General features: G+C 42.6%; 1 long non-coding RNA gene across 1 annotated transcript; it reads right to left on the reverse strand.

The window, feature by feature from the left end:
* Window positions 1-9,069: 9,069 nt before the first annotated feature.
* Window positions 9,070-18,060, reverse strand: LOC131921636 (uncharacterized). Its single transcript, XR_009382044.1, has 2 exons — window positions 17,947-18,060; window positions 9,070-9,321 (listed from the first exon to the last, which is right to left on the reverse strand). It is a non-coding gene; the product is annotated as an uncharacterized LOC131921636 (long non-coding RNA).
* Window positions 18,061-25,551: the final 7,491 nt, after the last annotated feature.

Consider the following 25,551-nt stretch of genomic DNA (forward strand, 5'->3'; position numbering starts at 1 on the left):
ATCTAGTAGAACTGTCAAAGGAGCATTCGCCCCTCTCCACATCAGTGTCCTCTTGATGAACCCAACATTCTAGATTTACCTTGCAAGATCTAGGCTGCCCACCAGTCTGCAGAGTCATAGCTTTCCATCCCAACTCATGACTCAGCAGCCTGTGGAGATAGCCCCAGGCATCCTTGTTCTCACCTTCCCCTGCCTGGACAGGTCACCTGATCTGCCAGGAGCACACCCTTCCTGTGCTTCCGGCTGGGAAGCCCACGTGTCATTGGTGAGTGTCTCCATGGTAGCCCGAATTGAGCATCTCCACAACTTCTCCCCACATGACCTCTTTAGCACCCTACACTCTGCCCTATTAGCTAGGGATTTGCTTAAAGTCAGAGAGTGATCAATTTTATCTGCATTTCTACTAGGTGGAAAAGTGCATGGTGCACGGTGAATGGCTGCTGAGCACTGAATGGATGATTAGATTAAGTAAACCTTAAGGGAGGTATAAAGTAGGGCCACTAAGTAGATTGGGTGCAGAAAGGGAAAGGTCTTGGTGTCCTGCGAGGAGCATCTTCATTCAGAAAATACTGTATTCACATGATAAAATGGTACACAAAAGTCTCTGGGGATGTGATGCTGAGAATGAAGCTCTCACTGTGCAGACATGAGGCCCTGAGTCTGGATCTCCCAGCATCCACTTAAAACCTGCACATGGTGATGAGCTCCTGTAACTCAAGCCCTGGGGGGTAAAAGCAGGTGGATCCTGGGGGCTTGATGGCCAGTCATTATATCCCAAATGTCAAGAGACCCAGGCTCTGTGAGAGACACTGTCTCCAACAAGAGCATGGAGATGCAATTGGAGAGGACACCCAGTGTTGACCTCTGGCCCCCCCACAGGCCCACAGACAAGGACATCAGCACAAATGTTCCCATCACACACACACACACACACACACACACACACACACACACACACACACAACTGTTGCTGCATTTTCTACTATAAAGAAAAGGTGGTGCCTCACCTGTGTTCAGTGAACATTAGCAGGTCTGTGGGAGAGAAGATCTTTAGTTACAGAATACTTCTGACACATACAAATTTAGTTTTTGAAAACCAGAGTTATTATCTGACTCCATGCTGTATTTACAAAACTACTATAATAACAAAGAAGTGAGGATGGAGGAGAAAGAGAGAAATCAGGGCTGGGTAGTGACAATTAAAATGCAGAAAGATGGAGGGGCAAAGATAAGTGAAAAGAGAAAGTACGGACTCACATTTCTGTTTCCATGGGATTCCTAATAAATCTCTCACCACGTACAATAGGTAATATACTTAGTGTGGGAGAGGACACAGAGTGTGGAAGGTCACACTGGGTGTGGAAGGTCACACTGGGTGTGGAAGGTCACACTGGGTATGGAAGGTCACATGTGGTATGGAAGGTCACACTGGGTGTGGAAGGTCACACGTGGTGTGGAAGGTCACACTGGGTATGGAAAGTCACACGTGGTATGGAAGGTGCCCTGTTTTTCTAAATTCACTTTGGAATTTACAGTGGAAATCATGAGATTTCCTGGCACACTGAGCCAGGGGATATTGATTTCCCTAATTACAGTGTATATGTGGAGTTATTTTTAAGTCTAATTTGCTGATTCTCTCATGTCCTATTCCAATTTCTCTCTGTCTCTTCCTTTCCTGTTTCTTTTTTCCTCCCAGCAAATTCTATTTGTGAATCAATTTGTCCTGAGAATAGAGCAGGCTTGGCAGAAATGTCCTAAGTCCACAAAACTGGAAAGTACAAGAAAGAAAATCAAAGGTGAGCCAATTAGGGATTTATTTTAGGACAGAGCTCGGTATTGTATGTATTGCAGGGGAAAATAAAAATAAAAATTTTAAGTTCAGTATCTTCTCGAAGTAGACAGAAGTGCAGAAAGCACCTGGAAAGTGACATTTTAATCAGCCAAGGAGAGATTTGTGGGAGCAGGGTTTTCCCAAAGGAGATGTTTATAGCCAAACACAGACTTCTTTTATTATTATTATTATTATTATTATTATTATTATTATTAATTGATTTTTCTATTCATTTTACATACCAACCACAGATTCCCCTCTCCTCCTTTATCCTGCCCCCTAGCCTTCCCTCTAACCCACCCCCCATTCCCAATTCCTCCAAGGCAAGGTCTCCCATGGGGAGTCAGCAGAGCCTGGTACATTCAGTTGAGGCAGGTCCAAGTCCCTCCTCTATGCACCAACACTGCTCAAAGTGTCCCACAGTAGGCACAAGGCTCCAAAAAGCCAGCTCATGCACTAGGGATGGGTCCCCATCCTGCTGCCTGGGGGCTTCCTAAATAATTCAAGCTAAACAACTGTCTCACCTATTCAGAGGGCCTAGTCCAGCACCATGGGGGCTCCACAGCTATTGGTCCACAGTTCACGTGTTTCCACTAGTTTGGCTGGCCATCTCTGTATGTTTTCCCATCGTGATCTCAATATCCCTTGCTCATAGAATCCTTCCTCTCTCATTGATTGGACTCTTGGACCTCAGCCTGGCACCCAGCTGTGGATCTCTGCATCTGCTTCCATCAGTCACTGGATGAGGGTTCTATGATGACAGTTAGGGTATTCAGTCATCTGATCACCAGAGTATGCCAGCTCAGGTACCCTCTAGACTGTTGCTAGTAGTCTAAGGTGGGGTCATCCTTGTGGATTCCTGGGAACTTCCCTACCACTCTGTTTCTCCCTATTCCCATGATGTCTTCATTTATCATGGTATCTCTTCTATCTCATCTATTTCTCCTTCGCTGGGTGATCCATGTTTCCTTCCTAAGGTCCTCCTTACTAGCTAGCCTCCCTGGAGTTGTGGGTTACAGTCTGGTTATCCTTTGCTTTACATCTAGTATCCACTTATGAGTGAGTATATAGCAGTTTATCCTTCTGAGTCTGGGTTACCTTACTCAGAAAGATATTTTCTAGTTCCATCCATTTGCCTGCAAATTTCATGATGTCATTGTTTTTCTCTGCTGAGTAGTACTCCATTGTGTATATGTACCACATTTTTTCTTCATCCATTCTTCAGTTGAGGGGCATCTAGGTTGTTTCCAGTTTCTGGATCTTATGAATAATGCTGCTATGAACATAGTTGAGCATGTGTCCTTGCAAACACAGACTTCTATACTGCTCTGACCTGTGACCAAATCCCCAGAGCAAGGCAAAGACAATGACCAACAGCTGAGCAAGGGGAGCACCATTCACATCCTGGGGGGTGAAGATGGAAGGGCCGGTTTGCTTCACTCCATACCCATCTTCTCCGAGAACCCCCTTCACTGATCTGAGTGCTGGCTGTAATTTCATCAACAAAGAGGTAGATCACGAAGACCCCATAAACTCAACTCAGTCTGGTCTACACAGAGCCCTGTCTCAAATGTCATAAAGCAACCAATCCAAGACAGACTCTCAGTTTATGGGAAAATCTTCCCTGCACCATGGAGACCTCCATAGGACCTCTATGAGTTTATATCTGGTTTGACTGTGGCATAGAACATTGGAGTGTCTCCATCATTCCCTTGGACAGAAATGGTACCAACTACCTCCTCTTCAGTTGGCTCATCTATGGGTGCTTTTGTACACAGTCTGAGAACAGGACACTCAGCTTGGGTTGGAAATGTTTATTTCCTTTCCTAAATTGGCCACAGATATTGGCAGCTTGACTATTTAGGGAAACAGTCCAGTAAGTCTCAAAAGGTAGAAATGATACTTGCTGGATAAATGAACCAAGTCATCTATGAGTTGAACAAACAGCTTAAAATAGATTATCTCAGCAACAAGCTGTGTGCAATGTGAGGCAAGACCACAGAACATATGTGACCTCTCCCTGATTCTTCCTGTTTTTCAGGTAAGAGAGCATGATTTTAGTTCAGCACAGCTTTGCATGATACATGTGAAAGTTCCTCAGGGCCCAGGCAGTATTCAGCACTGGGACATTAGGATTGCCTCATTGACCCTGCTGTGTCATGAGGAGGGCTGGGCATTCAAAGGTTGACAAGAACAGTAGAGGTCTACTGTTACAAGCAGAGAGACCAAAGAAGAAATGCAACCCTAATGACTCTGTCCTAGGTCATGCTTTTACAACACAGTGGGAGAGCATGCACGACTCAGCTTGGTGGTGCTTCCTTAGCCCCAGAGAGTGTCAGAGAAGAGTCTGAAAATGTAAACACAGGGCTTTACCAGGCTGGCTTTATTTGTCAATCCTCTTACAGCAACAAACAACTTTCTGTGCTTTTTCTTTCACAAGCACAACACAAGACAAAGAAGGTATCTGTTAACCTTCATAACTTTATTACAGTTTGCAGAGATTAAAGTTGTAAAATAGTTAAAATTGAACTGGTGTGTGGACCATGGATTTGGGGATGCTGTGGCTTTTGCTCAAGTCAAAGCAATTCCCACAACCCCGACACGGAATCCCAAGCCCCCCTTTCTACAGAGCCCCAGCCCGCATCCAGTTGCCAACTGCACTTTCTCCGTAAATGGTCTCTGTACTCTGCAATGTCATCGTGCTCTTATCTGAAGAGCTACAACTTTCCCACAAACCTCCTCAGCTCTGCCCAAAACTGACATGTATCAACATGAGATTATATCTGCCTCATTCATGAAATATGTTCAGCAGTTCATTTTAACTCAAAATTTGATTTGAAATCTGCCTCTTCTTCCACATTCTCATTGACCAAGATGAGACATTTGAGTGGACACAGTACCTGAAAAGTCACTGAATGCTGATTAGTATTCCAGAATGCCACTGGAAACATTTTCTAGAAGAATTTCATACATTTTACATCCTTTCAATTGTGTGTATAAGTATAGGAGAGTACGAGCCCCTACAAGTGCAGATACTCATTCCTAAAAAGGATCTGATACCCTAGAGTTGGTTGTGAACCACCAGACATGTGTGCTGTGAAGCAAATTCTGGGCCCTGTAAGGACAGTGAATGGTGAATGCCCTTAATCACTGATCCATCTCTGTAGCCCAGGAACTTTACATTTAATGGGCATTATCTTCATGAAAGTATGCATTTTTCCATACAACTTCAGCTTTTGTGACAATTTTCTTCTTGCAGATTCATTCTAAGACTTTTTTAGCAACATTTTAATTTAATTAAAATAATGTTATTCAATTCATATGTTTCTATTTAGTTCTATTTTGTGTTGTCTATTTCTTCACTCCTAACTTCTTGGGACTTTCTCTTCATTTAATTATGTTTTTGGTTTTACATCTTTGAGAAAATTTATGAGCTGCTTTAAAAAAAGCATGCTAACTCTCTTATCTGAGTCAGAATTTGGAAATGTTTTGTAGTGACCAACTATGGTCTGTAGTGATTTCACCTCTTGTAATAATCATTCCTATTAATGCTTCATTTTTTGCTTGTGAGCCTAGCCTTTAACAGCTGAGCCATCTCTCTAGCCCGATATTTTATTTTTTTAATACAGTCATAGACCTAAACTTCCTTTTCTTAATTTTGGAAGCAAGGAATGCCTTTTTATCTTATACATGATTTGAGAATCTCATACACATATACAATGTATTTTGATCATATCAATCCCCGATGCCCTCCAACTCCTCCTGTACCTCACCTACCATATGTCCTTCCCTCTCATCTTAGCCTGCAGAGTCTCATCAACTCTGTCGTTTGTACATGGAGTTTGGACCATCCACTGGAGTGTAGGCAATCTACAAGGTGCCACTTCCCTGAAGAAAACTGACTCTACCATACCCCAGCAGCCTCCAACTGCCAAAGCTTCTCAGCTAGAGATGAGGTAAATCTAATATTTCATTTTATTACTTTATTTTAGATACCATAAGAGATTTGCTATGGAGACTTGACTCAGTTCTAGATAGCATTAAATCTTGGCAGCAGCAGATAATTAACCTTACAAAAGAAAGTGTTTCAGCTTGACCCCTTTCCAAGTAGTTGGTTCCTGGTACATCTGCCCTGTGCCTTGAAATTCAGCTGATCTAGGTGGGTCGTGCCCTCAGCCTGAACTGATGAGGAGTTGGAAAATTCTAATTGTTGAAGGTGGAGCATGCCTTTCATGGTTCCTTCTTTCCATGTGCTGGGGAATCCCTGAGTACTGCCTCTTAGGTCTTGATTTGTAGTTTTCTATTAGGTAGTACTAACTTGAATAACAAAAGACATTTTACACACAACCTTTCTAGTGTGAAATTCTCTCTCAAACCTCTTCTTCCCACCTTTGAACACTCTGCAGATACTCTGGGCTGAGGTTTTGTGGAGTTCACCCTGGTTTGTCTTCTCTCTGTGGTGGAAATAACACCCTTCTCTTCTGAGTGAGACTTGCTATGTGCATGTGTCCACTCAGAATCCCTTGGAGGTAAAATGCCAAATGTTGTGTTAAACGATGTCATGTATTTAATCACAAAAAGGTTTCATCAATCAAGGATGTCAGGGATGGTCTGTGGAAGGAATACAAGTCACTCAGAGGATATTTATGTCTGGATTTCCCCACGATCTCAGGCCCTCCTGTTTCCATCTCAGCTCTCTTCATGGCCACAATCACAGCTTTCTCTGTCTCTTGTCTCTTTATTGCTACACAGGTTTACTTCAGGTAGGTTGTAAACTGTTTCTCTATTTCCTAATCCATTAGAAGACTATATACCCAAATCTTTCCAAAAGGTATCTCTCATCACTGGGACTACAGTCCCAAAGGGAACATTAATAAACATATCAAACCTTCCAATCCCAGTTTGTTGTGGTGGTCCATGCATTTATTCCCACACTTGGGAGGATGACCGAGGATTATCATGAGTTCCAGGTCACCCTGGGCTCCAGACTGATGAGATTCCTCTCTCTTTCTTTGTCTCTGTCTCTGTTTACCTCTTCTCTCTTCTCCTCTCTTTTTCTCTCTCTGTGTGTGTGAGAGAGAAAAAGACAGAGAGAGAGAGAGAGAGAGAGAGAGAGAGAGAGAGAGAGAGAGAGAGAGAGAGAGAGAGAGAGAATGATGGCAGGCCGGTTTGTTTCCTAGCAGATGTGGATGAGTTTCTTGGCTAGAGGGAAAAGTGCCCCATGAACTGAGCACCTTCTAGGACTTAGGAAAGGACACCAATGTTCCTTACTTCTATAAGTGACACATTTAAGAAGTTTTGTTTGCTAGTTTTAAGGGAGAAAAGGGTGTTTTATTTATAATATCTCTTATACCAGATTTTTAATGCATCTGCTCTTTGCACCAACTGTGTTATCACAGCAGCCTCACATCTATTTTACCCCAAATACTTGAGTTGTCCACAGAAGGGATTTCCCACTGCTAGAAATCTGTTTCAGCTTCTGTGGTAAGCCTTCTCCACATCTACCGCTGCCCTTTGCCAAAACTGAGTTTCCCTGGTCCCATGCCCATCAGGGGGCCTGCGAATCTCCTGGAAAGTCCTCTCTTTGGGGAAAACATTAAAGTCATTCACTTGGATAATTTCATTTTTATTGGGATATGAAGAGTTAAGCATCAGGTGGCTTCAGAAAGCCAATTAAAAGGGGATAGTTAGCTTAATCACAGGGCTTTCCCTATCTGTAACTCCCAGCAGTTTCTTTAAACTGCTAACTTGAAATCACAGTCCTGTGCTGTCCTCAGAAGTTCACTCAATCAAAAGCCAAGTGCTGAGTAATCACAGATCTTAAATAACTAGAAGTTCTGACCCTGACCACAAGAGGATTAAACACCCAGTAGCCAGAACTCAGCTCTTCGATCCAGGGAGCTCCAGTGCATAATGAGAAATCCCCGAAGCCCAGATCACAGTCCTGTCCTCGGCCAGCGCAGAGCTAAGTGGAAAACCTCTTTAATTCCTTAGGAGATCCTATCTGCCTGATGGAAATAGATATTGGCTTCTGTGTAGCATGATTAGAGGAACCAGGCGGATTAGCAAAGATGTAAGGAGAAGCTCACCCTGGCTCATTTACATGGAATCAGTGTTGACAGGTGAAGCCAGGGAGACAGACACCCAGAGACAGTGCTGGGCCTGGGCCAGACCCACACTTATTTACCCAAGTTATAGGGGATTAGGAGCCATTTATTTTGCTATATTCAATTTTTAAAATCTATTAAGCACTTTGATGCCTACTTATTTTATTTTCTGTAGCAAGCAGCCAAGCTGTTTGGAGAGATGTTGATTTCCATTCAAAACAACCTGTCAACTGATTACAGCTGAAATGTAAGGGATGAAGCTATGATGTGCTCTTCTAGTGTGATGGGATGAATGGAAATTATTCCTACTTATTTAGAGCATGAATATTTGAAAGCTGCAAATTCTTTAATACTGTGCCATTGCTTGCTCAGAGCTGCCCAATGAAATATGCACACATATACACACAAACATGTGTGTACTGTGTATGTTCCAAACGTGTGTATACACAAGCACGGTGCAGCATAGTGTACCAGGTATTATGTTAATGTGGCTATTGCTTATTTTGGATTACTACATCTTAAATAGATCTTGAATTTTCTGTTATATAAATACAAAATGTGTGCAAGTTCAAACTCTCCAGAGATGGCAAACATTCAGAGAAATCAGTAGGACTACAACTTTTTTCATACACTTTGCCACTTTTTATGCTGCTATAACTTGCTTCTTCTGTTTAAGTTAAAAGAAGAAATAGTTTCACTTGTGCAACTAACTACAGAGCACAGAATCACTCTAAAGGGTGAGATTTGCCCTCTATACTATTACTACAGTATTACAGTCATTACACATGCAGAATGCTTTCCCACTTGGAGTGTTCTTCAAAATAATTGCAGTCTTCAAATTCAGAACATTCAAATATAGTATAAAACTCTGTATTTTAAAACTTGGTATTTTATAACGAAGTTTTGAGGTCTGATCAAATGGCATAGCATCTCCTCACATTTAAATACAGATCTGCTCACTCCCATTAGGAAGAGCAAACGAAAACCAAAATAACCCCCAAACCGGTCAGTGAAGTTGAATAGTATGCACTAAATCGGGCATTAACATGGTGAGAAAGTATTCTAAGGGGAAATGTCGATTCTAAAAATTAAAAATCATTTCCTATTTAAAATGAAAAGCATAGAATAAAATAAATTATTAAAATTATTTTAAAACAATATTGCATATTGACATGCCCAGAGATAACCAGATTTTGTTTTGTATGTTTTCCCATTCTGTGATTCCCAAGATGGGGTAACTCACTGGCTCCAGTAACTTTTGGTGATTCTGTGAGGCTTCTATGTTGATGATCACATCATTTGGGAAAGAATAGTTTCATTCTTATTGTCTGGATGCACCTCGTTTCTTTCTTTCTTCCTTTCTTCTTATTACATTGGCCAACCCTTTAATACAAGTTCAAACGTAAGTGGTGAGACCCTCACACACGCACAGTGGAGGAAGATGGAATTCATTTTTCTTTCTTGTGATGCTGAGAGGTGAATCCAGGGTTTGCACAGGTAAACAAGCATTAACTATTGGCTTGCACCCCCAGCCATTCAGCCTTTAGCATGAAACATGATTTCAGTGGCAATTTTTTTGCAGGCATAGTTTTAAATTTAGAAATCAACTATCCCTGTATGGTGGGATATATATGTTAGTAGTATTAAATTTGGAGACATTTTCTGTTTGTTTCTTTGTTTGTTTTGTTGATTTTAGAATTTGAAACAAGTTCCAATCTCCAGCATGAACACTCTGTAATCACTCAATATTATCCTTTGAAAAAACAGCTAGACTTGAGTTGTGAATAATGTATTGATTTCTATTTCAATGTCTTTCATAGATATTGGTATCTGGTTTTCTATTATTACCCTGTTGCTTTTCTACTTTTATAATCAAAGGAATGTGTGTATAAATATATACATGCAACCTGCTGAATCCATTTAATATTGTTTGTATGCATGTAATTTTAAGACTGATTACTTGATATTAATATATAACATTAAGATATATAAACTGTGTATGAGTGTTCACTTTCTTGTAGTATGAGTATAAAATAGATACAGTGCCCAACAAGGCCAAATGAGGTCATTAGATGCCCTTCGATCTGGAGAGGTGGTTGGCACAAAGTCCCAGTCACAGGTAAGTAGTTATTGGCAATAAACAGCTGCTGAGAGAAAGAGTCACTTGACTTTAAAAGGCAGTGCCTAACAAACTCCGATAGAATGGCACACGTTCAGGAATACATAGACAGCACAAATTGGACATGAAATATAGAATATTATTTTAACTAGGCAAAGATGTGTGACATGTTTTTATGCTGCAGAATATTACTTTAGCTATGTAAAGGTCTGTTGCTTTTGTTTATGCTGAATTTGTTTGATTATGAAAAGATGTGTTGCATTTGTTTCACCTTGCCTGCCTAAGGTACCTGATTGGTCTGATAAAGAGATGAACTGCCAAAAGCTGGGCAGAGACAGGCTAGGTGGAGCTTGCAGGGAGAGAGAATAAATAGGAGGAGAAATCTAGGCTCTGGAGGAGAAGAAGGAGTGAGAGAAGAAGGAGGAGAGAATGGGGTGATGCTCAGGGCTAGAAGCTGGGCAGCAGCCAGCAAACACAGAGAAGCAGTAAAGGTAAGATATGCAGAAGTAAGAAAGGTAATAAGCCCTGAGGCAATGATAGATAAAGAGAAACTGGTTAATTTAAATTAAAGAGCTAGCCAGAAATGTGTCCAAGCTAGGCTGAGCATTCAGAACTAATAGTAAGTTCCTGTGTCATGACTGGGAGCTGGTTGGCGGCTTAAAAGAAAAAGCCTGGCACAATGAAAGATTAAGGTGTCACATAATACTTGAGTCATAGAACATGCCAAAATCAAACTGGTGTTCACCTGGATGCTTCATCCCTACTGGCTGGGTACTAAAGGAAAAAAATCATCAGTATTACCTGACTGTAGACTCTAGAGAGCGATAATGACTGACCAGGCAGTACATGTCTATTGGTGGAAAAGTGGTATGAATATCATGGGAGTAAACGAACACTTCCTGTTTGGATTGAGAACAACTCCAAAAGATGAAACCCATGCCCCGAACCATTACTGGCCTTAGGAACCTATGACTGAACCTGTCACGTACCCTGGAAAAGAAACTACTATGATCAGAGTGTGCCATGTTGTTATCATTAGCAGACATTCTCTCAATGATTTCATCCCTCAGTTATCTGTGCTGGTCGTTTTACAGTTTTATAGTTTGCATATAGATCTATGATCCATTTTGAGTTAAACCTTGTGAGAAACGTCATGTCTATGTGCATCTACCTTTTCTTTTTCGAATTTATTAATAGAAACCCCAGCTGTTCCTTCACAGTTTATGAAACCCTTTACTGACTGTTATCACATTTCTCCTTTGGGGGCAAGGGCCAGTTATTACTTGTTCATGCCCGTGTTTGGACTCTGTGTGCCATTGACCCATGTGCCACTCTCCACCCCTACTCTGATATCTTGCTGTCATTTCTTGTATTTTGTCTTGGAAAGTATTATCACACATTTTCCACATCTGTTGTTCCTCTTCTAGCTCTTGTGGATGATGATAGATGTCTTGTCTTTCACATAAAACCTTCAAATCTATTTGCCAACAGGTAGAATGTAGATCGCTAGGATTTTACTTGTGGTTGCCTTTTAGTCCTTTAGTCCATGTATCATTTTGAAGGTTACCAGCATGATAACTGATTACCTGGACGGACACACACACAAACTCACACACACTCACACACTGCACATTTCAGCAATATAGGCAACACCGTATAGGAAAAGAAGAATAGTGGTCTTGCCTAAAGTACCAAAAGAGATTCTCCCTGGGAAAAAGTGGCAAAGATACCAAGAGAGATGTGTAATATTGTAAAAAGATTTCACTTTGAAATTGATAGTGAAACGTTTTATAAACTGCGGCAGAAAGCAAACATAGTAAAATAACAAAGTTAATTTGCTCATTTTCCTCACTACTGAGGGCTGAAGCCAAAGCCTTGGGTCTGTACTCCACCACAGAGGTATATTCCCCAAAACATTGAATTTTTCATAGACCTAAAACAGTGGCATCCTATAATTCATCAATGGATGACTAATGTTGAAAAAAAAAGTTTTGCTTTAGAAACTCGACATTTCTTTGTTGGAAATCCAATGGTAACAAACAGCAAAAGTTCACAATTCAATTTCACCAGAGAGACAACCAGAGGTATACTCCCAAAATTCCACCAGGCTGAAAATATTTTAGCCCTATTGGCTTAAGAGATGTTTCTTCCTTCTGCTTATATAGCAGACTTGTCTCTGTGTGAAGCCCTGAGTTCATCTGAGAGTAAAATCCAGTAAGCATGTAGAAGCTGGGGCCCGGAGCTGTGGGGACATATTCACCTGCCACAGTGAAGAACAGGAAGTGAAGGAAGAACACTGACCACATCCTGCACCAGACATCATTTCTTTCTCCTCCCGAACTTTTAGTATAGACTTAGGCCTGCCAGGGCCTGGCATCCTTGTGTGAACACTCTTCACAAAGCACCATAAAAGACATATTTCAGGACAAGTCAAATGATTCACAATATAAAGTCTATAAATAATATCACCTCCCAATTTATCATCCAAACAGAACACTGTAGCATAATGGGAAAGATCATTCAATTTTACCAGGGTAGTGGTCAAAATCCAGAATTCAGCATAACAAAAACTGTGGAGGAATAGACAGTTCTTTCCATACATGGACCTTATGTGCTCCTTGAGGACACACACATATTCAAGCTACTTCAGCACAAGGTTCACACTTTGGGGATGATGGGTACTGTCATGGTGACTTGTGCACTGCAAACCACAAACAACCAGATGCTGTTGAAGGGTGATGTTCAACTAACACTCCTAACAAACAGCTCTTACAAGAACAGCTTACTACCTAACAGCTAGCAAATCATATATACATTTAATTCTTTCTTGATTGCAAGGTAATTTTTCTATCAGTTGGCAGGAGTTGTGAAAGGAATAAATATCTCCCTCAACAGTGCAAGCTCCTCTTGTCTTAGTATTGATATAATGCCAACAAAATTAGTGATTTGACAATTAGTTCACCACTTACCTAAGAAGATGTGAAAGGAAGAGAGAAAGTACTTTAACCAGATTAAAAAGTGGCTCTGACAAGCCTGGGTCCTGTCGTGTTACAGCCTTCCAACTTTAACATTTTCATGTCTGCTTGGCAGGTTATTAAAATAAATGAGGGCGCAATGGGCTGCTGTTGCGCTCCACCCTAATGGGACTTGAGGAATTTGCAAGCCACCGATGTAAATTGACCAACCCAGAGACTGAAAGGATTTAGCTAAAGTGGACAATTAGGATCATTCTGCAGAGCTGAGTGAAATATTCCTTGCTATTTTAATAATTCAGGCCCAGGGTAATTTTCGGAGGCTGAGTTTGTCAAGATAATGTGCCTGGTGCTTGTCTGCTTGTCATTTTTAACTCAATCTCACATGTTACAGGTGCAGCCTAGCTTACCAAACAGTAAAATCATTCACTGGAGAATTTGCATATGGAATACAGATAAACTGCACAGAAGAGAAGCAGGGCCTGAGATTGACAGGGCACTGGAGTCTGGACACGTCATGATGCGGACAGTCTGGATGGTGGACAGACGCTGCTCAGCTCTGCTGGTGCAATTATGAGCATTCCTGGGCAATATGCATGTATAGGTGTGGACCTTGGGCTGCACGTTGCCTTGTGAAACTCACAGAGCTTCTGCCATGGGATGTGTGAAGGCTGAGGTATTCCCTGGTGGTAAATGCAAATACTCACTTTCAGCTCAGCTTTACATCGCTGACTGATGGCATAATATCTTTAACTCCAGGTCACAATGTGTGCTTAGTGAATCATGTCTGAGTTTTGCATTAAGCAACCCTGAGACTAGCAAGTTCATCAGGGCAACTCTCCCTATTTCGGCAGACTCTCTGGTCTCCACAGATGAAAACATCACTTGTGATTACAGTGATTGCTATAAACCCAGAAACAGCCCATTCTGTCCAGTTGTCTAGCAGGATGTGGGAAGGGTCACATTACACTGAAATCAGGAAGTTATTAAAATAGGATTCTCACTGGAAAGCCCCCCTCAGACAGCTCTGTTCACAGCCTTTTTGTTCAAGGACTCTGCTCACTGATCACAGGGTGATGGGTGACCCCAAGTCAAGAGTGGTTTAACCCTTTTCTTCCTATGATAGCGGAAACAAATGTTAGGGCTAAAAGTAATGTAAGAGGAAATGACACCAGGCAGGCAAGGAGTCAGACAGGAGTAATTGAAAAACTGCATCTGACCCTTGGTAGCTGCGTCTGCACACTGTCAGAATACCCCGCCCCTGTCGTTAAGCATCCCTGGAGCTACGGCTAGTTGATTCCCTCTATGTCAGAACCCACAGCTCCAGGGCATTCTCCCACATGTGTGCTGACAGCAAGGGTCTACATGCTGAAAAGCATTGTGGTTTTGACGCATTGCCTTTTGTGGAGAGCAAGGAAGGAATGAACTAAGAGTGATCTGGTCTACCATGATTTGGGAAAGCAAAGGAATCAGCTTACCCCCAAAATATGCCACCCAACTCATACATATTCATGAAATCCTATCATATACCACACAGAGCCCACTAGGCTGGCCCCTGCTTTGAGGCAGTCCCAAGATTTCCTTGGAGAGTTTGCTTTGCTTTGCTCAATGAACTGCTCAGTGTCTATGCCTCTCGACTGAATTCTTTTCTTCAGGAAGACAAGAATAGAAAGACCCCACAACATCCCCCATGACCCTCATAATGCTTCTTCATGACATCTTTCTCTGATTTATTTAATTTCTTTGTTTATATTTAAGTGTGTGTGTGTGTGTGTGTGTGTGTGTGTGTGTGTGTGTGTGATACTGGGGGTCATACCTAGGACTCTGTGCTCCCTAGCCAAGCATGCTACCTAGAGTTGCATCCAGAGGTGCATTCCAGGCCTTGTCTGATTTGTTCTAACATCTCAATACAGTGCTTCATTTGAAGGTAGGATCCATGGTGACTATAATATCAACAAAAATATTAACAGCATTGCTTTACAGAAAGAGCTGTTTTCCATTGTGAGGTAACCCAAGAGTAGAAACTTAGCACTCAAACATTATTAGCTTGGTGACCTTTACGTGGATTGTTTTATCACAGAGACATAACTATGCATCAACCTATGTAGATTCAGAAATAAATTGAAGTTGGCCCAGTCGGCAAACTGCTTACCTTACAGACAAGAGGACCTGAGTGTGATACATACAACCCCCATTTAAAAACAATACAAAACTGGGCATGGGGGGCTGGAAAGATGTCTCAGCAGTTAAGAGCACTGGCAGCTTTTCCAGAGCTCCTGAGTTCAATTCCCAGCAACCACATGGTGGCTTACAACCATCTGTAATGAGATCCAATGCCCTCTTCTAGCAGGCAGGCATACATGCACACAGAGCACTCCTACTCCACCCCCCAATAAAAAGAAACCCTAGGCATGATGGCACATGCTTCAAATGCTTACAATCCCAGTGAGTCCCAGGCCAGTGTGAGACCCCATCTCAAAAGAAAAGTTAGAAAGCTCCTGAACAGCAACAAATGACTTTGTTCTCTAACTTACACACACCAGTACACAGCCACACACACCTAAACACATCAGCACTCCCCCATACCTGCAGAAAACAGCAGTCCACACACATATGAACACACCAGCACCCCCGACACACACCTGCACACCTACACCCTCATGTTGTGGAACATTATTTTAACTAGGCAAAGGTATGTTACATTTGTTTATGCTGCAGACTATTACTTTACCTGTGTAAAGGTATGATACTTTTGTTTATGTTGCATTTGTTTAATGATGTAAGATGTGAGTTTAATTATGTAAAGATGTGTTACATTTGTTTCACCTTGCCTGCCTAAGGCATGTGATTGGTCTAATAAAAAGCTGAATGACCAATAGCTAGGCAGGAGAAAGGATAGGCAGGGATAGCAGGCAGAGAGAGTAGATAGGAGGAGAAATCTAGGCTCAAAAGAAGAAGAGGAAGAACAAGAGGAGGAAAAGGAGGAGGAGGAGAGAAGAGAACTAGGGAGATGCCAGGGGCCAGAAGCCGGGCAGCAGACAGACAGACAGACAGAGAGAAGCAGTGAAAGGAAGATATACAGATAGAAGAAAGGTAATAAGCTCCAAGACAAAAGGTATATAAAGAGAAACAGGTCAATTTAAATTAAAAAAAAAACTAGCCAGAAAAGAGCTAAGGGAAGGCTGAGCATTCAAAACTAATGATAAGTCTCTATGTAATGATTTGGGAGCTGATTGGTAGCCCCAAAGAAAGAAAGCCTCGTACACACCCACAGTCCAGCACACATCAGCACCACACACACCTGCATACACCAGCACTCCACACTTCTGCACATAAGAACACCTCCCAAACCTGTAGAAACTAGCGCTCCATATACTTCTATACACACATGCATTCCACAGACACCTGCACACCAGCACTCCTACACTCCTGCACACACTAGCACTCCCATACACTAGTACTCATTACACCTGTACACCAGCACCACACACACACCTGCACACACCAGCACTCCACACTCCTGTATGCATTAGCATCAGACACACTTCTAGAAACCAATGCCTACACATACACACTTGAGGGCACCTGCACTGCACGCACATATCTGAACATACCAGCATCCCACACACCTACACATACCAGCACCTGCATTTACATCTGCACACACTGGGACCCACACACACATCTGTACATACCAACACCCACACAAATACATACCACCCCACACACATTTGCACATAATCATGTACACATACACACAAACATACATAAAAAAATAAGTTGCCTAAGAAAAGATGAGGGGTGCTAAGACAAACAGATCATGCCAAATAAATCATTGTCCAGCAGTGAAACTCTCAAACCCTCAACATTTTCCATGTGATTACAGCAGTCCTTGACCTCTGTCCCCAGGTGGTTCCTGGAGGTAGACAGTTGGTAGGTCATGTGGTCCCTTAATCTAATCTCCTTTTTAGCCTTGGCAGATTGAAACCTGTGGATTACGTTTCCCTGTGATACCCAGTTGGAAGGGACTGTGTGTCACCTTGGAGAGCTTCATGACTCAGAAGGAGGACCTTCTGTATGGGGCTCGCCTCCACGCAGGTTAGCCTGGGGCTCCGACAGGAAAGAGCACGTCATCTAGGATGGAGGATGACCAGTATGACTGCAGTAAGCAACTGAGGAGTGACATGTAGAAGGCATGTTAGTAAAGAATGACACAACTGGACCCCGAGCAAACCAGCAGGCCAGTGAAGGTCTCCTGACACCACTTCAGTATGTACAGCCTGGCTCCTGGATTCCAGGGGCTTCCTTCATCAGCCCCAGGGCGTTCAACATCTGACCAGCTCTTGCTTGAGTCAGAGTGACAAAAGCTCCATGCACATGCTCCTCACACACTGCCTGGGCGGCTGGCTCTGACTCAGCCAGGATCATACCGCCCCAATGTGTCTCTGCCACCTCAGATGAACTTCCCCAGACTGTGAAGAGACAGAGCGAGCTGACAACCTCACGCTTTGTGAGGGGGCAGAGACTAACAGGACAGCAAATGCCTTGTGCCCAACCCAGTGGCTGTGTCTCCTTGAGGTGGGTGAACAGGGACCATTATTTGTCACATGGATCTGTAAGTTAGAGAGCACTAAGGTTTCCACGCTGCGCACAGCCATGAGTGTGCACACAGTCATGAGTGTGCACACAGTCATAAGTGTGCAGTGCTGGGTAGGCAGATTTGCGGGATTCTGAAAGTCATCTGCCAGATAGAGGAGAGACATACAGTCTCCTATAGCCTCCACCTATGCAACTCTTCAACAGTCCAAGGACAAACACCCAGATAAGGGTTACCTGTGAGAAATACCATATTTAAAATACTTAGGAAAAACATTGGGATTTTAATAATTCTCTCTAGTATATCTTCCATGTACTTACTCACTGGCCAAACCACCACACATGCCCTGAAATTGAGAGTCTTCTTTACATTTCACTGTGCTCAATCCAACTCCATGATGGGATGATTAGCATGTCAGCTGCCCCTTGCAGATAAAGCTCCTAGCATTAAAGTGAGAATGTAATTGTAATTTGTGTTCTGTGTTCAAGTGCATTCAGTAAACGCTAAATGATTCATGGATGGTCAATAAATAAAAGGAAGTTATTGATTACAAAAAATTTTGTCTAAGTACCTCCTTATCCTTATAATTAAAACTTAAGACCCAACTGTAAACTTGGCCCCCTGTGGCCCAGAGAGTGAGGGTTGTAGAACTAAGCTTCTGTGGTGTCTGTGGTGTCTGAATGCGAGACATTCCTTATGGAAGCATTTGAATACTTAGTTCCCAACTGATGTTGTTTGGGGGAGTCTGGGGGGGGGGAGGTGCAAGCTTGCTGGAAGAAGTATGTCACTGGGGGGGGATCTTTGTGAGTAAAAAGCTTTGTGACATGTCCAGTTCTTTCTCTCTCTTTCTCTCTCTCTCCCTCCCTCCCTCTCTCCCTCTTTCCCTTTCTCCCCTCCCGCTTCACCACACTTTCAGTTAGTGTGAGTTCTCTTTACTGCTGCTTGCTGCCAACTTCCTTACCATGATGGACTTTTACTTCTCTGAAATTCTAAGTCAAATAATCTCTTCCTTTTATACACTGTCTTGGTCATGAACATTTCATCATAGCAACAGAAAAGTAGCTAATACAGAACACTTTTCAGGTATCCTTAGGAATTAGTGAGCCAGCCATGTTTGCAAATAGATCAATTGTGAGTCTTTGTGCTGTGATTCCCTCATCAGCCAAATTCTCCTTGGGACAGTCCTTCTTCCTCATTGACAATGGCCTCGATTGTGACTGACAGCTACAATGTATGACAAAAAGGACTTTCTTGCAAGGTCAAATATATTTAGGCCACAGCACCCCTGGTTCTTGGGTAAAGCTACCTCATTCTCCTGGCCCTCTCCAGAACATGGGCCTTCCCCAGGCATGAGATATACAGTCCCAATGATACATTCTCTGTGCTACTCTACATATGTGGCTGAAACGACACATCTATTAGCAAACAAAAACCATGCAGCTTGACCAAAATCAAAACCCTAAATTTTCTTCTATTAGAATATTAATCTAATCCAGAACAGCCCCACTGGGTGTATTACTCCATTCATGCCTGGAGTGTTTTGCAAACTGAATTTGACTTAAAAAAAAAAAAACAACAACATACTAATCTAGGATTCAGGGAGGCAGGCGATCCTTTTTTGCACTACATTTATAGAAAGTATCACCACCACCAAGAGCAGCTGGAGGTGGGGCCCATGTTAAGCAGTGTCTTCCCCTCCTTAGAGCTGCGCTCTTCCCTTCGTGTTGATTTAAGGCAGGGAACTTGGTATTCAAGGCGAATACTTATCAGAATGCAATTTATTCAGAATGGCTTTCAGCTGCAGGCTGAGGGTGCTTGCCTGAATAATCACTCACGCTAAAATATGGGGCAGGTGTGGGTGCTTCCCTCTGCCAACACGATACCTAACTCAATGCTGGCATTTTAATATAAATTTTAACTAAAACTGCATCAGGTGTGCTTGGTTTGTGCACCCAAATGCTCAAGTATTCTATATCTTACTTAAAACTTAACACTCTAGTTTGTAAAACATACTGCTCTTCCATCTGGCACGCTCAGGCAGCCACACAGCTTCAGCCAGCAGCCCTTCAGCCACTTTCCATATTGGGCAGGGAGGGGGGCTGCTCAAAGGCAGTCTAAACACAACTCTATGTTAACCCTCTGAAGCCAAAGCTGAGCCGCACAAGTGGGTTGTGATCTGATTCCTCTTCATTAGCTTTGTGAGGGCTGCAGGTTTTAGACACATAATACAGACACTTTTGACTCTCAGCCTTCAATCTCTTCAAAATGCAAATAGTTCTGAGCTGCGGGAGGAGGAACTAATCCAGAGACCAAGACAAGATGCACAAAACGTAATAATTGCCAATGTGTCCAAGTTACTCCTTCACTCTATGTGTATAAACTGGCGAGTCCTGGGGATGCAAATGCACAAGGAAGCATCATAAGAGCTCTGCTCTTGTCATCTACATATCACTCACGATTCCTTCAAGGAAACGAATATTTTGAGCTCAGACTGGAGCAGAGATGCCTCATGAAGGAGGAGGGCTTGGGTGCTTTCGCAGAAAGTGGATGATTTAGGCAGGCGGAGCTTGACCTGGAATGGAAGAAGCAGGTTCACGGTGTGACAAGGGATACACATATGACCTGAATGTCTTTCAATGGTGTCTAATCACCACAAATAGTCTTTAGTTCCACAAAGATAATTTCTTTCAAGTGAACATGCACTGTGTCTGTCTGCACCTTCTTATCGACCTTTCTGCCCTTTGCCTTTTGACCTTCATGCCAGGTTTTTTTGCTTCCCCATCATCTCCCTTCTACATACTTTAATGTAGTGTGTGTGTGTGTGTGTGTGTGTGTGTGTGTGTTGCATGTGTGTGTTTTAAAAAGCTAGGATCCACCAAAGAGATAAAGAAAACCTGAAATATTCATCTTTCATATTTTGCATTATTTCATCTAATGCAATGAGCTTCAGATATATCCATTTTCCAGCAAATGAGTATGAAAACCTATACCTTACCAAATTCAACTCAGAAACACAAGAACGACCTCAAGGTAAGATCTGCAACTCAAAAAAGTGGGAAGAAACACAGGGAAGCTCTTCAAGACAGGCAGAGGCAAGGACTCTCTGAAGAGGACTTCAGTCGCCCAGGAAATGATACCCAGAATTGACAAGTAAGGTTGTGTGAAATCAAAAAGCATCTGCACAGCCCAGGGAATAACAGCAGAGGGAAGAGACAGCCTGCAGGATGGAAGCAAGGCTTTGCTTATTGCACATCCCACAGAAGATTGATATCTAACGCACACTGGAAACAGTTGCTGGGAATGGTCTGAAGAGTCACCACAGAAATCCCTGGGTACCTGAGCAATGGCTTTAGAAATATTTGGTAGGCAGCAAGATGGAGGGCATGGTTTCAAGCAAAAGAAATGTACTTATGTATATGTTGTAGAGATTATATTGATGAAGATTTGTTGAGGCCATGGAGAATGGGAAGAAGGAGCCTGGGCGGCTTAGGATCGAGTGGTTTATCAATACCATTGCTGTTGACATTCCTGTTAAAGAAGTTAGAGTTTCCACAGTTTGGAAAAAGATGACAACAAGAGATCAGTCAGGGGAGAGAGCCCCTCTGGGAAGCTGAGCAGAGGTCAGCAGGGGTCAGAGATGTGAGTGCTGTGTAGGGCTGGTGATCTCCCACTCACTGAAGACGTGTCCATTCTTCTGGGTGCCAGTGGTCATCATGCAATTCATCCACTTCATCATATACTTGGTGTTTGAAGTATGAACAAGACAAAACAAGAAAACCAAAAGATAGAGTGAAATATATATATATATATATATATATATATATATATATATATATATATATATTTCAAGATGTATATCAAGATGGTTCCCTCCTATTGCTGAAAGAGTACATCACAAAATGCCAACGCTGACAGAATTTGAGACAGCCTTCTTCCATATTTCCTCCATGTGCCCATGGTAGCTACGCTGTGCTCTGTGTTCAACTGTTCTTAAAGATAAAGAAGAAGCAGACTTTCAGGGAAGAGACAGTCAGGAAACCAAGGCTTTATAAATGCATACATTCTTGGAGTTGGGGTCAGGGTGAGGGTTAAGGGTCCTGCACCAACTGCACACCACTCATCTGCCAAAGGATATTTCAAACCTGCACAGCCTCATGATCTCTCCTCTTGTGTTTACAGTGTCTCTGAAGATGCAGACATTGTTTGCAGCAGGGAGTGTTCTGTTTGTGAAACTGATGTCAAGATCACTGTATGTCATTGTCCTTCAGCACAGAGGGCACTGTGACAATGGTATCCACTCTCTTTGACTAACTCTTGAATGCTAATTTGAAAGGGAATGATTTTATGTGGAAAAAAATAGACCAAACACCTCTGTCCCTTTACTGTTTTGAAAATACTGAAAGGAGTCCTTATTGCTTGCTATCAGGGGAAAGATCAACCAATGCATCAAAGCCCCAGGGACAGAATGTCTCTTAAATGCCACCTCTGCATGGAAACCCTGCCCTGTCAGCTGGTCAGAAGGTCCCAGTGTTTAGACAATCCCGGCTACCCTGACATTGATTTAAAACTTGCCATTTACATGAAAATGCCATCTCTCACCCAGAACAGGAAGGAACTCTGCTCTTGGGAGCAGCCTGTGCTATCTCCTGGATAAGAAAGGGGAACACAGTGCTGGCTCTGAGAAAGACACCTGTAAGCTATGGAGAGAGTTATTGGGGTGGGTTAAGATTGAGATGAGATGTGGCTAATAGCCCAAGTGCTGTTAGCAAAAGCCCACCTGCAGATGAGCAACAGGCACCAAATTTAAACTGTGAAGAAGGTGTGCTTTGTGCTCAGTAGATGATGTCTCCTTTATTTATTATTGTCTTTGCTGATAATGGAAATGAGTTTTTTTAAAAACAGAACTCAAGAGGCTGAGATGAGAGGATTATTAGTTCAGTGATAGTTGGGCTGCATTGTGAGGTATTTCTTCTAAACAGAGGAAGAGTGGAGTGGGGGAGGGGAGACAGACAGACAGAGAAATTTCTAAAGTATACAGATAGGTCCTTGTCCCTTTCCAATTGCTGTGATGAAACATCCTGTAAACTGAGTAAAAGTGGGGGGTTTTCCAGGTCAAGGTCTATCATTTGGCTTACAGATGTCACGGTAGGAAGGTGAAAAGACTAGATATCCCAGAGTCAATAGCAGAGAGAGAAAATCTGTTTCTCCTGATTTTATACAAATCAGGACCCAATCCAGGAAATGGTGCCATTGACCTTTAGGCTGGGTCTTCCTACATCAATTAACACAATTAAAACAATCCCCATAGACATGCCCAGAGATGTACGTACAAGCCCTGGAGTTCATGGTTGGCTCAGGTAGAGCGTAAGATGCCAGTATATCTTTAAAGGCCCCTGCTGTCCACGGCTCTAGATCCTCATATTGCAGATTAGTATCAGGTCTTTTCATTTGTTTTTGAGGTTATACTATAATTACAATATTTCTCTTCCATCTCCTCCCTCCAAACCTTCCCATATACCCCTACCCACTCTCTTTCAAATTTATAGCCTTAAAAAGACTAATTGTTATTGCATGCATATAAATATATATATATATATATATATATATATATATATATATATATATATATATCCATAAATACAACCTATGCAGTCTGCATATTGATATTTGTATACATGTTTTCAGGGCTGACCACTAGACACTGGAGAACCAATTGGTATGCTCTTCCATAGGGAAGACCACCTCTTCCTCTCCCAGCTTTTCCTCAGTTGCTTCTAGTTCTTTGTGTGTGGTGGAGGCCCTGTGGGCTTTTCTCAGTCCACTTTGGTAGGTTTGCTGGTGTCATCCTTGTTTAGCTCACGTTTGGGCAATCATGTTGGTGAGGCTTTGTTGGTTGTAGCTTCTGATAAAATTAGGAGAAACAATCTCACAGCAAACTCCCTGATTCTCTGGCTTTTACAATCTTCCACCCCTCCTTCACAATGTTCCCTGTGCCTTAGGTGTGGCATCAGACACTTTATCTGAACTAAACCATTTTACATATCATTAACATGACCCACAGTGGCAGGCCACCCATAGCTACTTTTGATATTTTCCTCTTGACTTCAGGATCTGTCAATCACATCAGGGTACCTTCAAGGCCAGACAATGAACAGACGGCAGACATGGCAAAGAAGATGGGAAAATTGTGCAGACAGGGGCCAGAGCTCTATTCCCCACCTGCTTTCTCAGATGTCACAAGCCCTGTACTAACAGTCAGCCACAGAACACAATTCTAGACCATTGTGGGATGGCATCATACAGATGGAAAATCAAGGCTTGTAAGAATAGATTCTGGAAATTCTTGTGAATTTGGTGTGTGAATCCAGCAGAGATCCAGGGAACTGCCTCCTAAATTTACCTGAATGACTGCAGTGGTCAGAAATTGAAGCCCAAATGGCCCCTCATTGGATAAAAACAGAAACAAAGCTGTTTTTTATTCTATTCCCCATAGGGAGGAAGATAAACCTCTTTGACTTCTTAAAGCTCTTCCTCCTTCTCCTAGGGTTGTAGATCTGGTGATATAGATAAACATCAGGTGCCATAGAAAGGTGATTATCTTGAGATGTGCCCAAATCAGTAATAATGTCTTTAGCAGATTTGTTATGGTCCCCTGAGCTCAGCTTTTTGGAGCCTCAACTTGATTGACACTGTGTTGAAGAAGAAGGTATCAACATCAAGAAAGAGTTTAGGGCAAGCCCACCAAGAAGGTTTACAACACATGACCCTGAGGCTGGGAGCAGAACCATGGCATCTGTGACTTACAATGGTAAATCTCTGGGGAAATGCCATGTCAACAGCTGGAGGGTGAGCTAAGTTTCAGTGTGGGAGACCCATCACTCAGACGATCTGAGACATTAATAAAAGACAGTAGAGGGAGGGGGCTATCATCCCTGTGAAATACCTGTGGGCGGTGCACCTGTTCACCACTTTGTATGTAAAGGGAGACTATGCGCTAATTTCTGAATAGTGGCCAATGGCCTGAAGGAGTGGTGAGATGCAAGGAAAACAGGGTTGAACCACAGGCACAGAGCACTTTTTCAATGAAGTGTGAGGAGATGTGTAGCTTATGCTCACATTCACAGGAATCCAAGGGCTTTCTCACATGTCTGCTAGGCTGGCATGGAATCACACACCACAGTGAAGCTGACTGGGAAATACAATTCACAGCCCTGAAGGTGCAGATAATATCCCAGACCAAGAACTCCATTAAGTCCTCACACCACACCACACTGGAGCAGCCAACCTCATAGAAATCCTGAGTAAGTGACTGTCTGCCTATCTGTCTCTTGCTCATGTTCTGGCTGTAGTAGAGTAGTCTTCCAGATCATTAAATGAATGATGAGTGATTACCACTGCAAACATAGAATTAAGATGCTTGTCCTTCACGGTTGACAAAATTGCTTATTGTCTCTCAAATCCATATAAATATTAGGATATTATTTCAACCTTGACCTGCTATGGTGGGGGCCAGTTCAGGCTTCAACCAGAGTTTAGCTCTGGTCGCCTGGTGTAGGTCTCGATAATCACCACATTTTCAGGTGGTGCCTGTCCTATTATGGTCTGGCAGCCACACTTGAGAGTCACTGGTCCAGGAACCCTGTTGAGGTAGCTGCCTCATTTGCACAGACCCTCTTTTCTCATTTCTGCCCAGAGTCCGCTTATGTCTTCGTTAAATAAATCATCAGGGATCCATCTGGGACAGACAGCTGACATACTGTATCTGATCGATTACTTTCTCCAAGAAACATGGAGTTCAACTCAGAGAGGGATGAAACTGAAAACTGTTTGAAAGGTCTAGTGACAGACAGCCAGTACTGTAATAAAAGAGCCCCGGTGGCCCCATCCCCTTCTAGATCCAGATGATCCCGTCTGGCAGCAATGTC

Source organism: Peromyscus eremicus, chromosome 11 (assembly GCF_949786415.1).
Source record: "Peromyscus eremicus chromosome 11, PerEre_H2_v1, whole genome shotgun sequence".
In the NCBI taxonomy this organism is placed as follows: Eukaryota; Metazoa; Chordata; class Mammalia; order Rodentia; family Cricetidae; genus Peromyscus; species Peromyscus eremicus.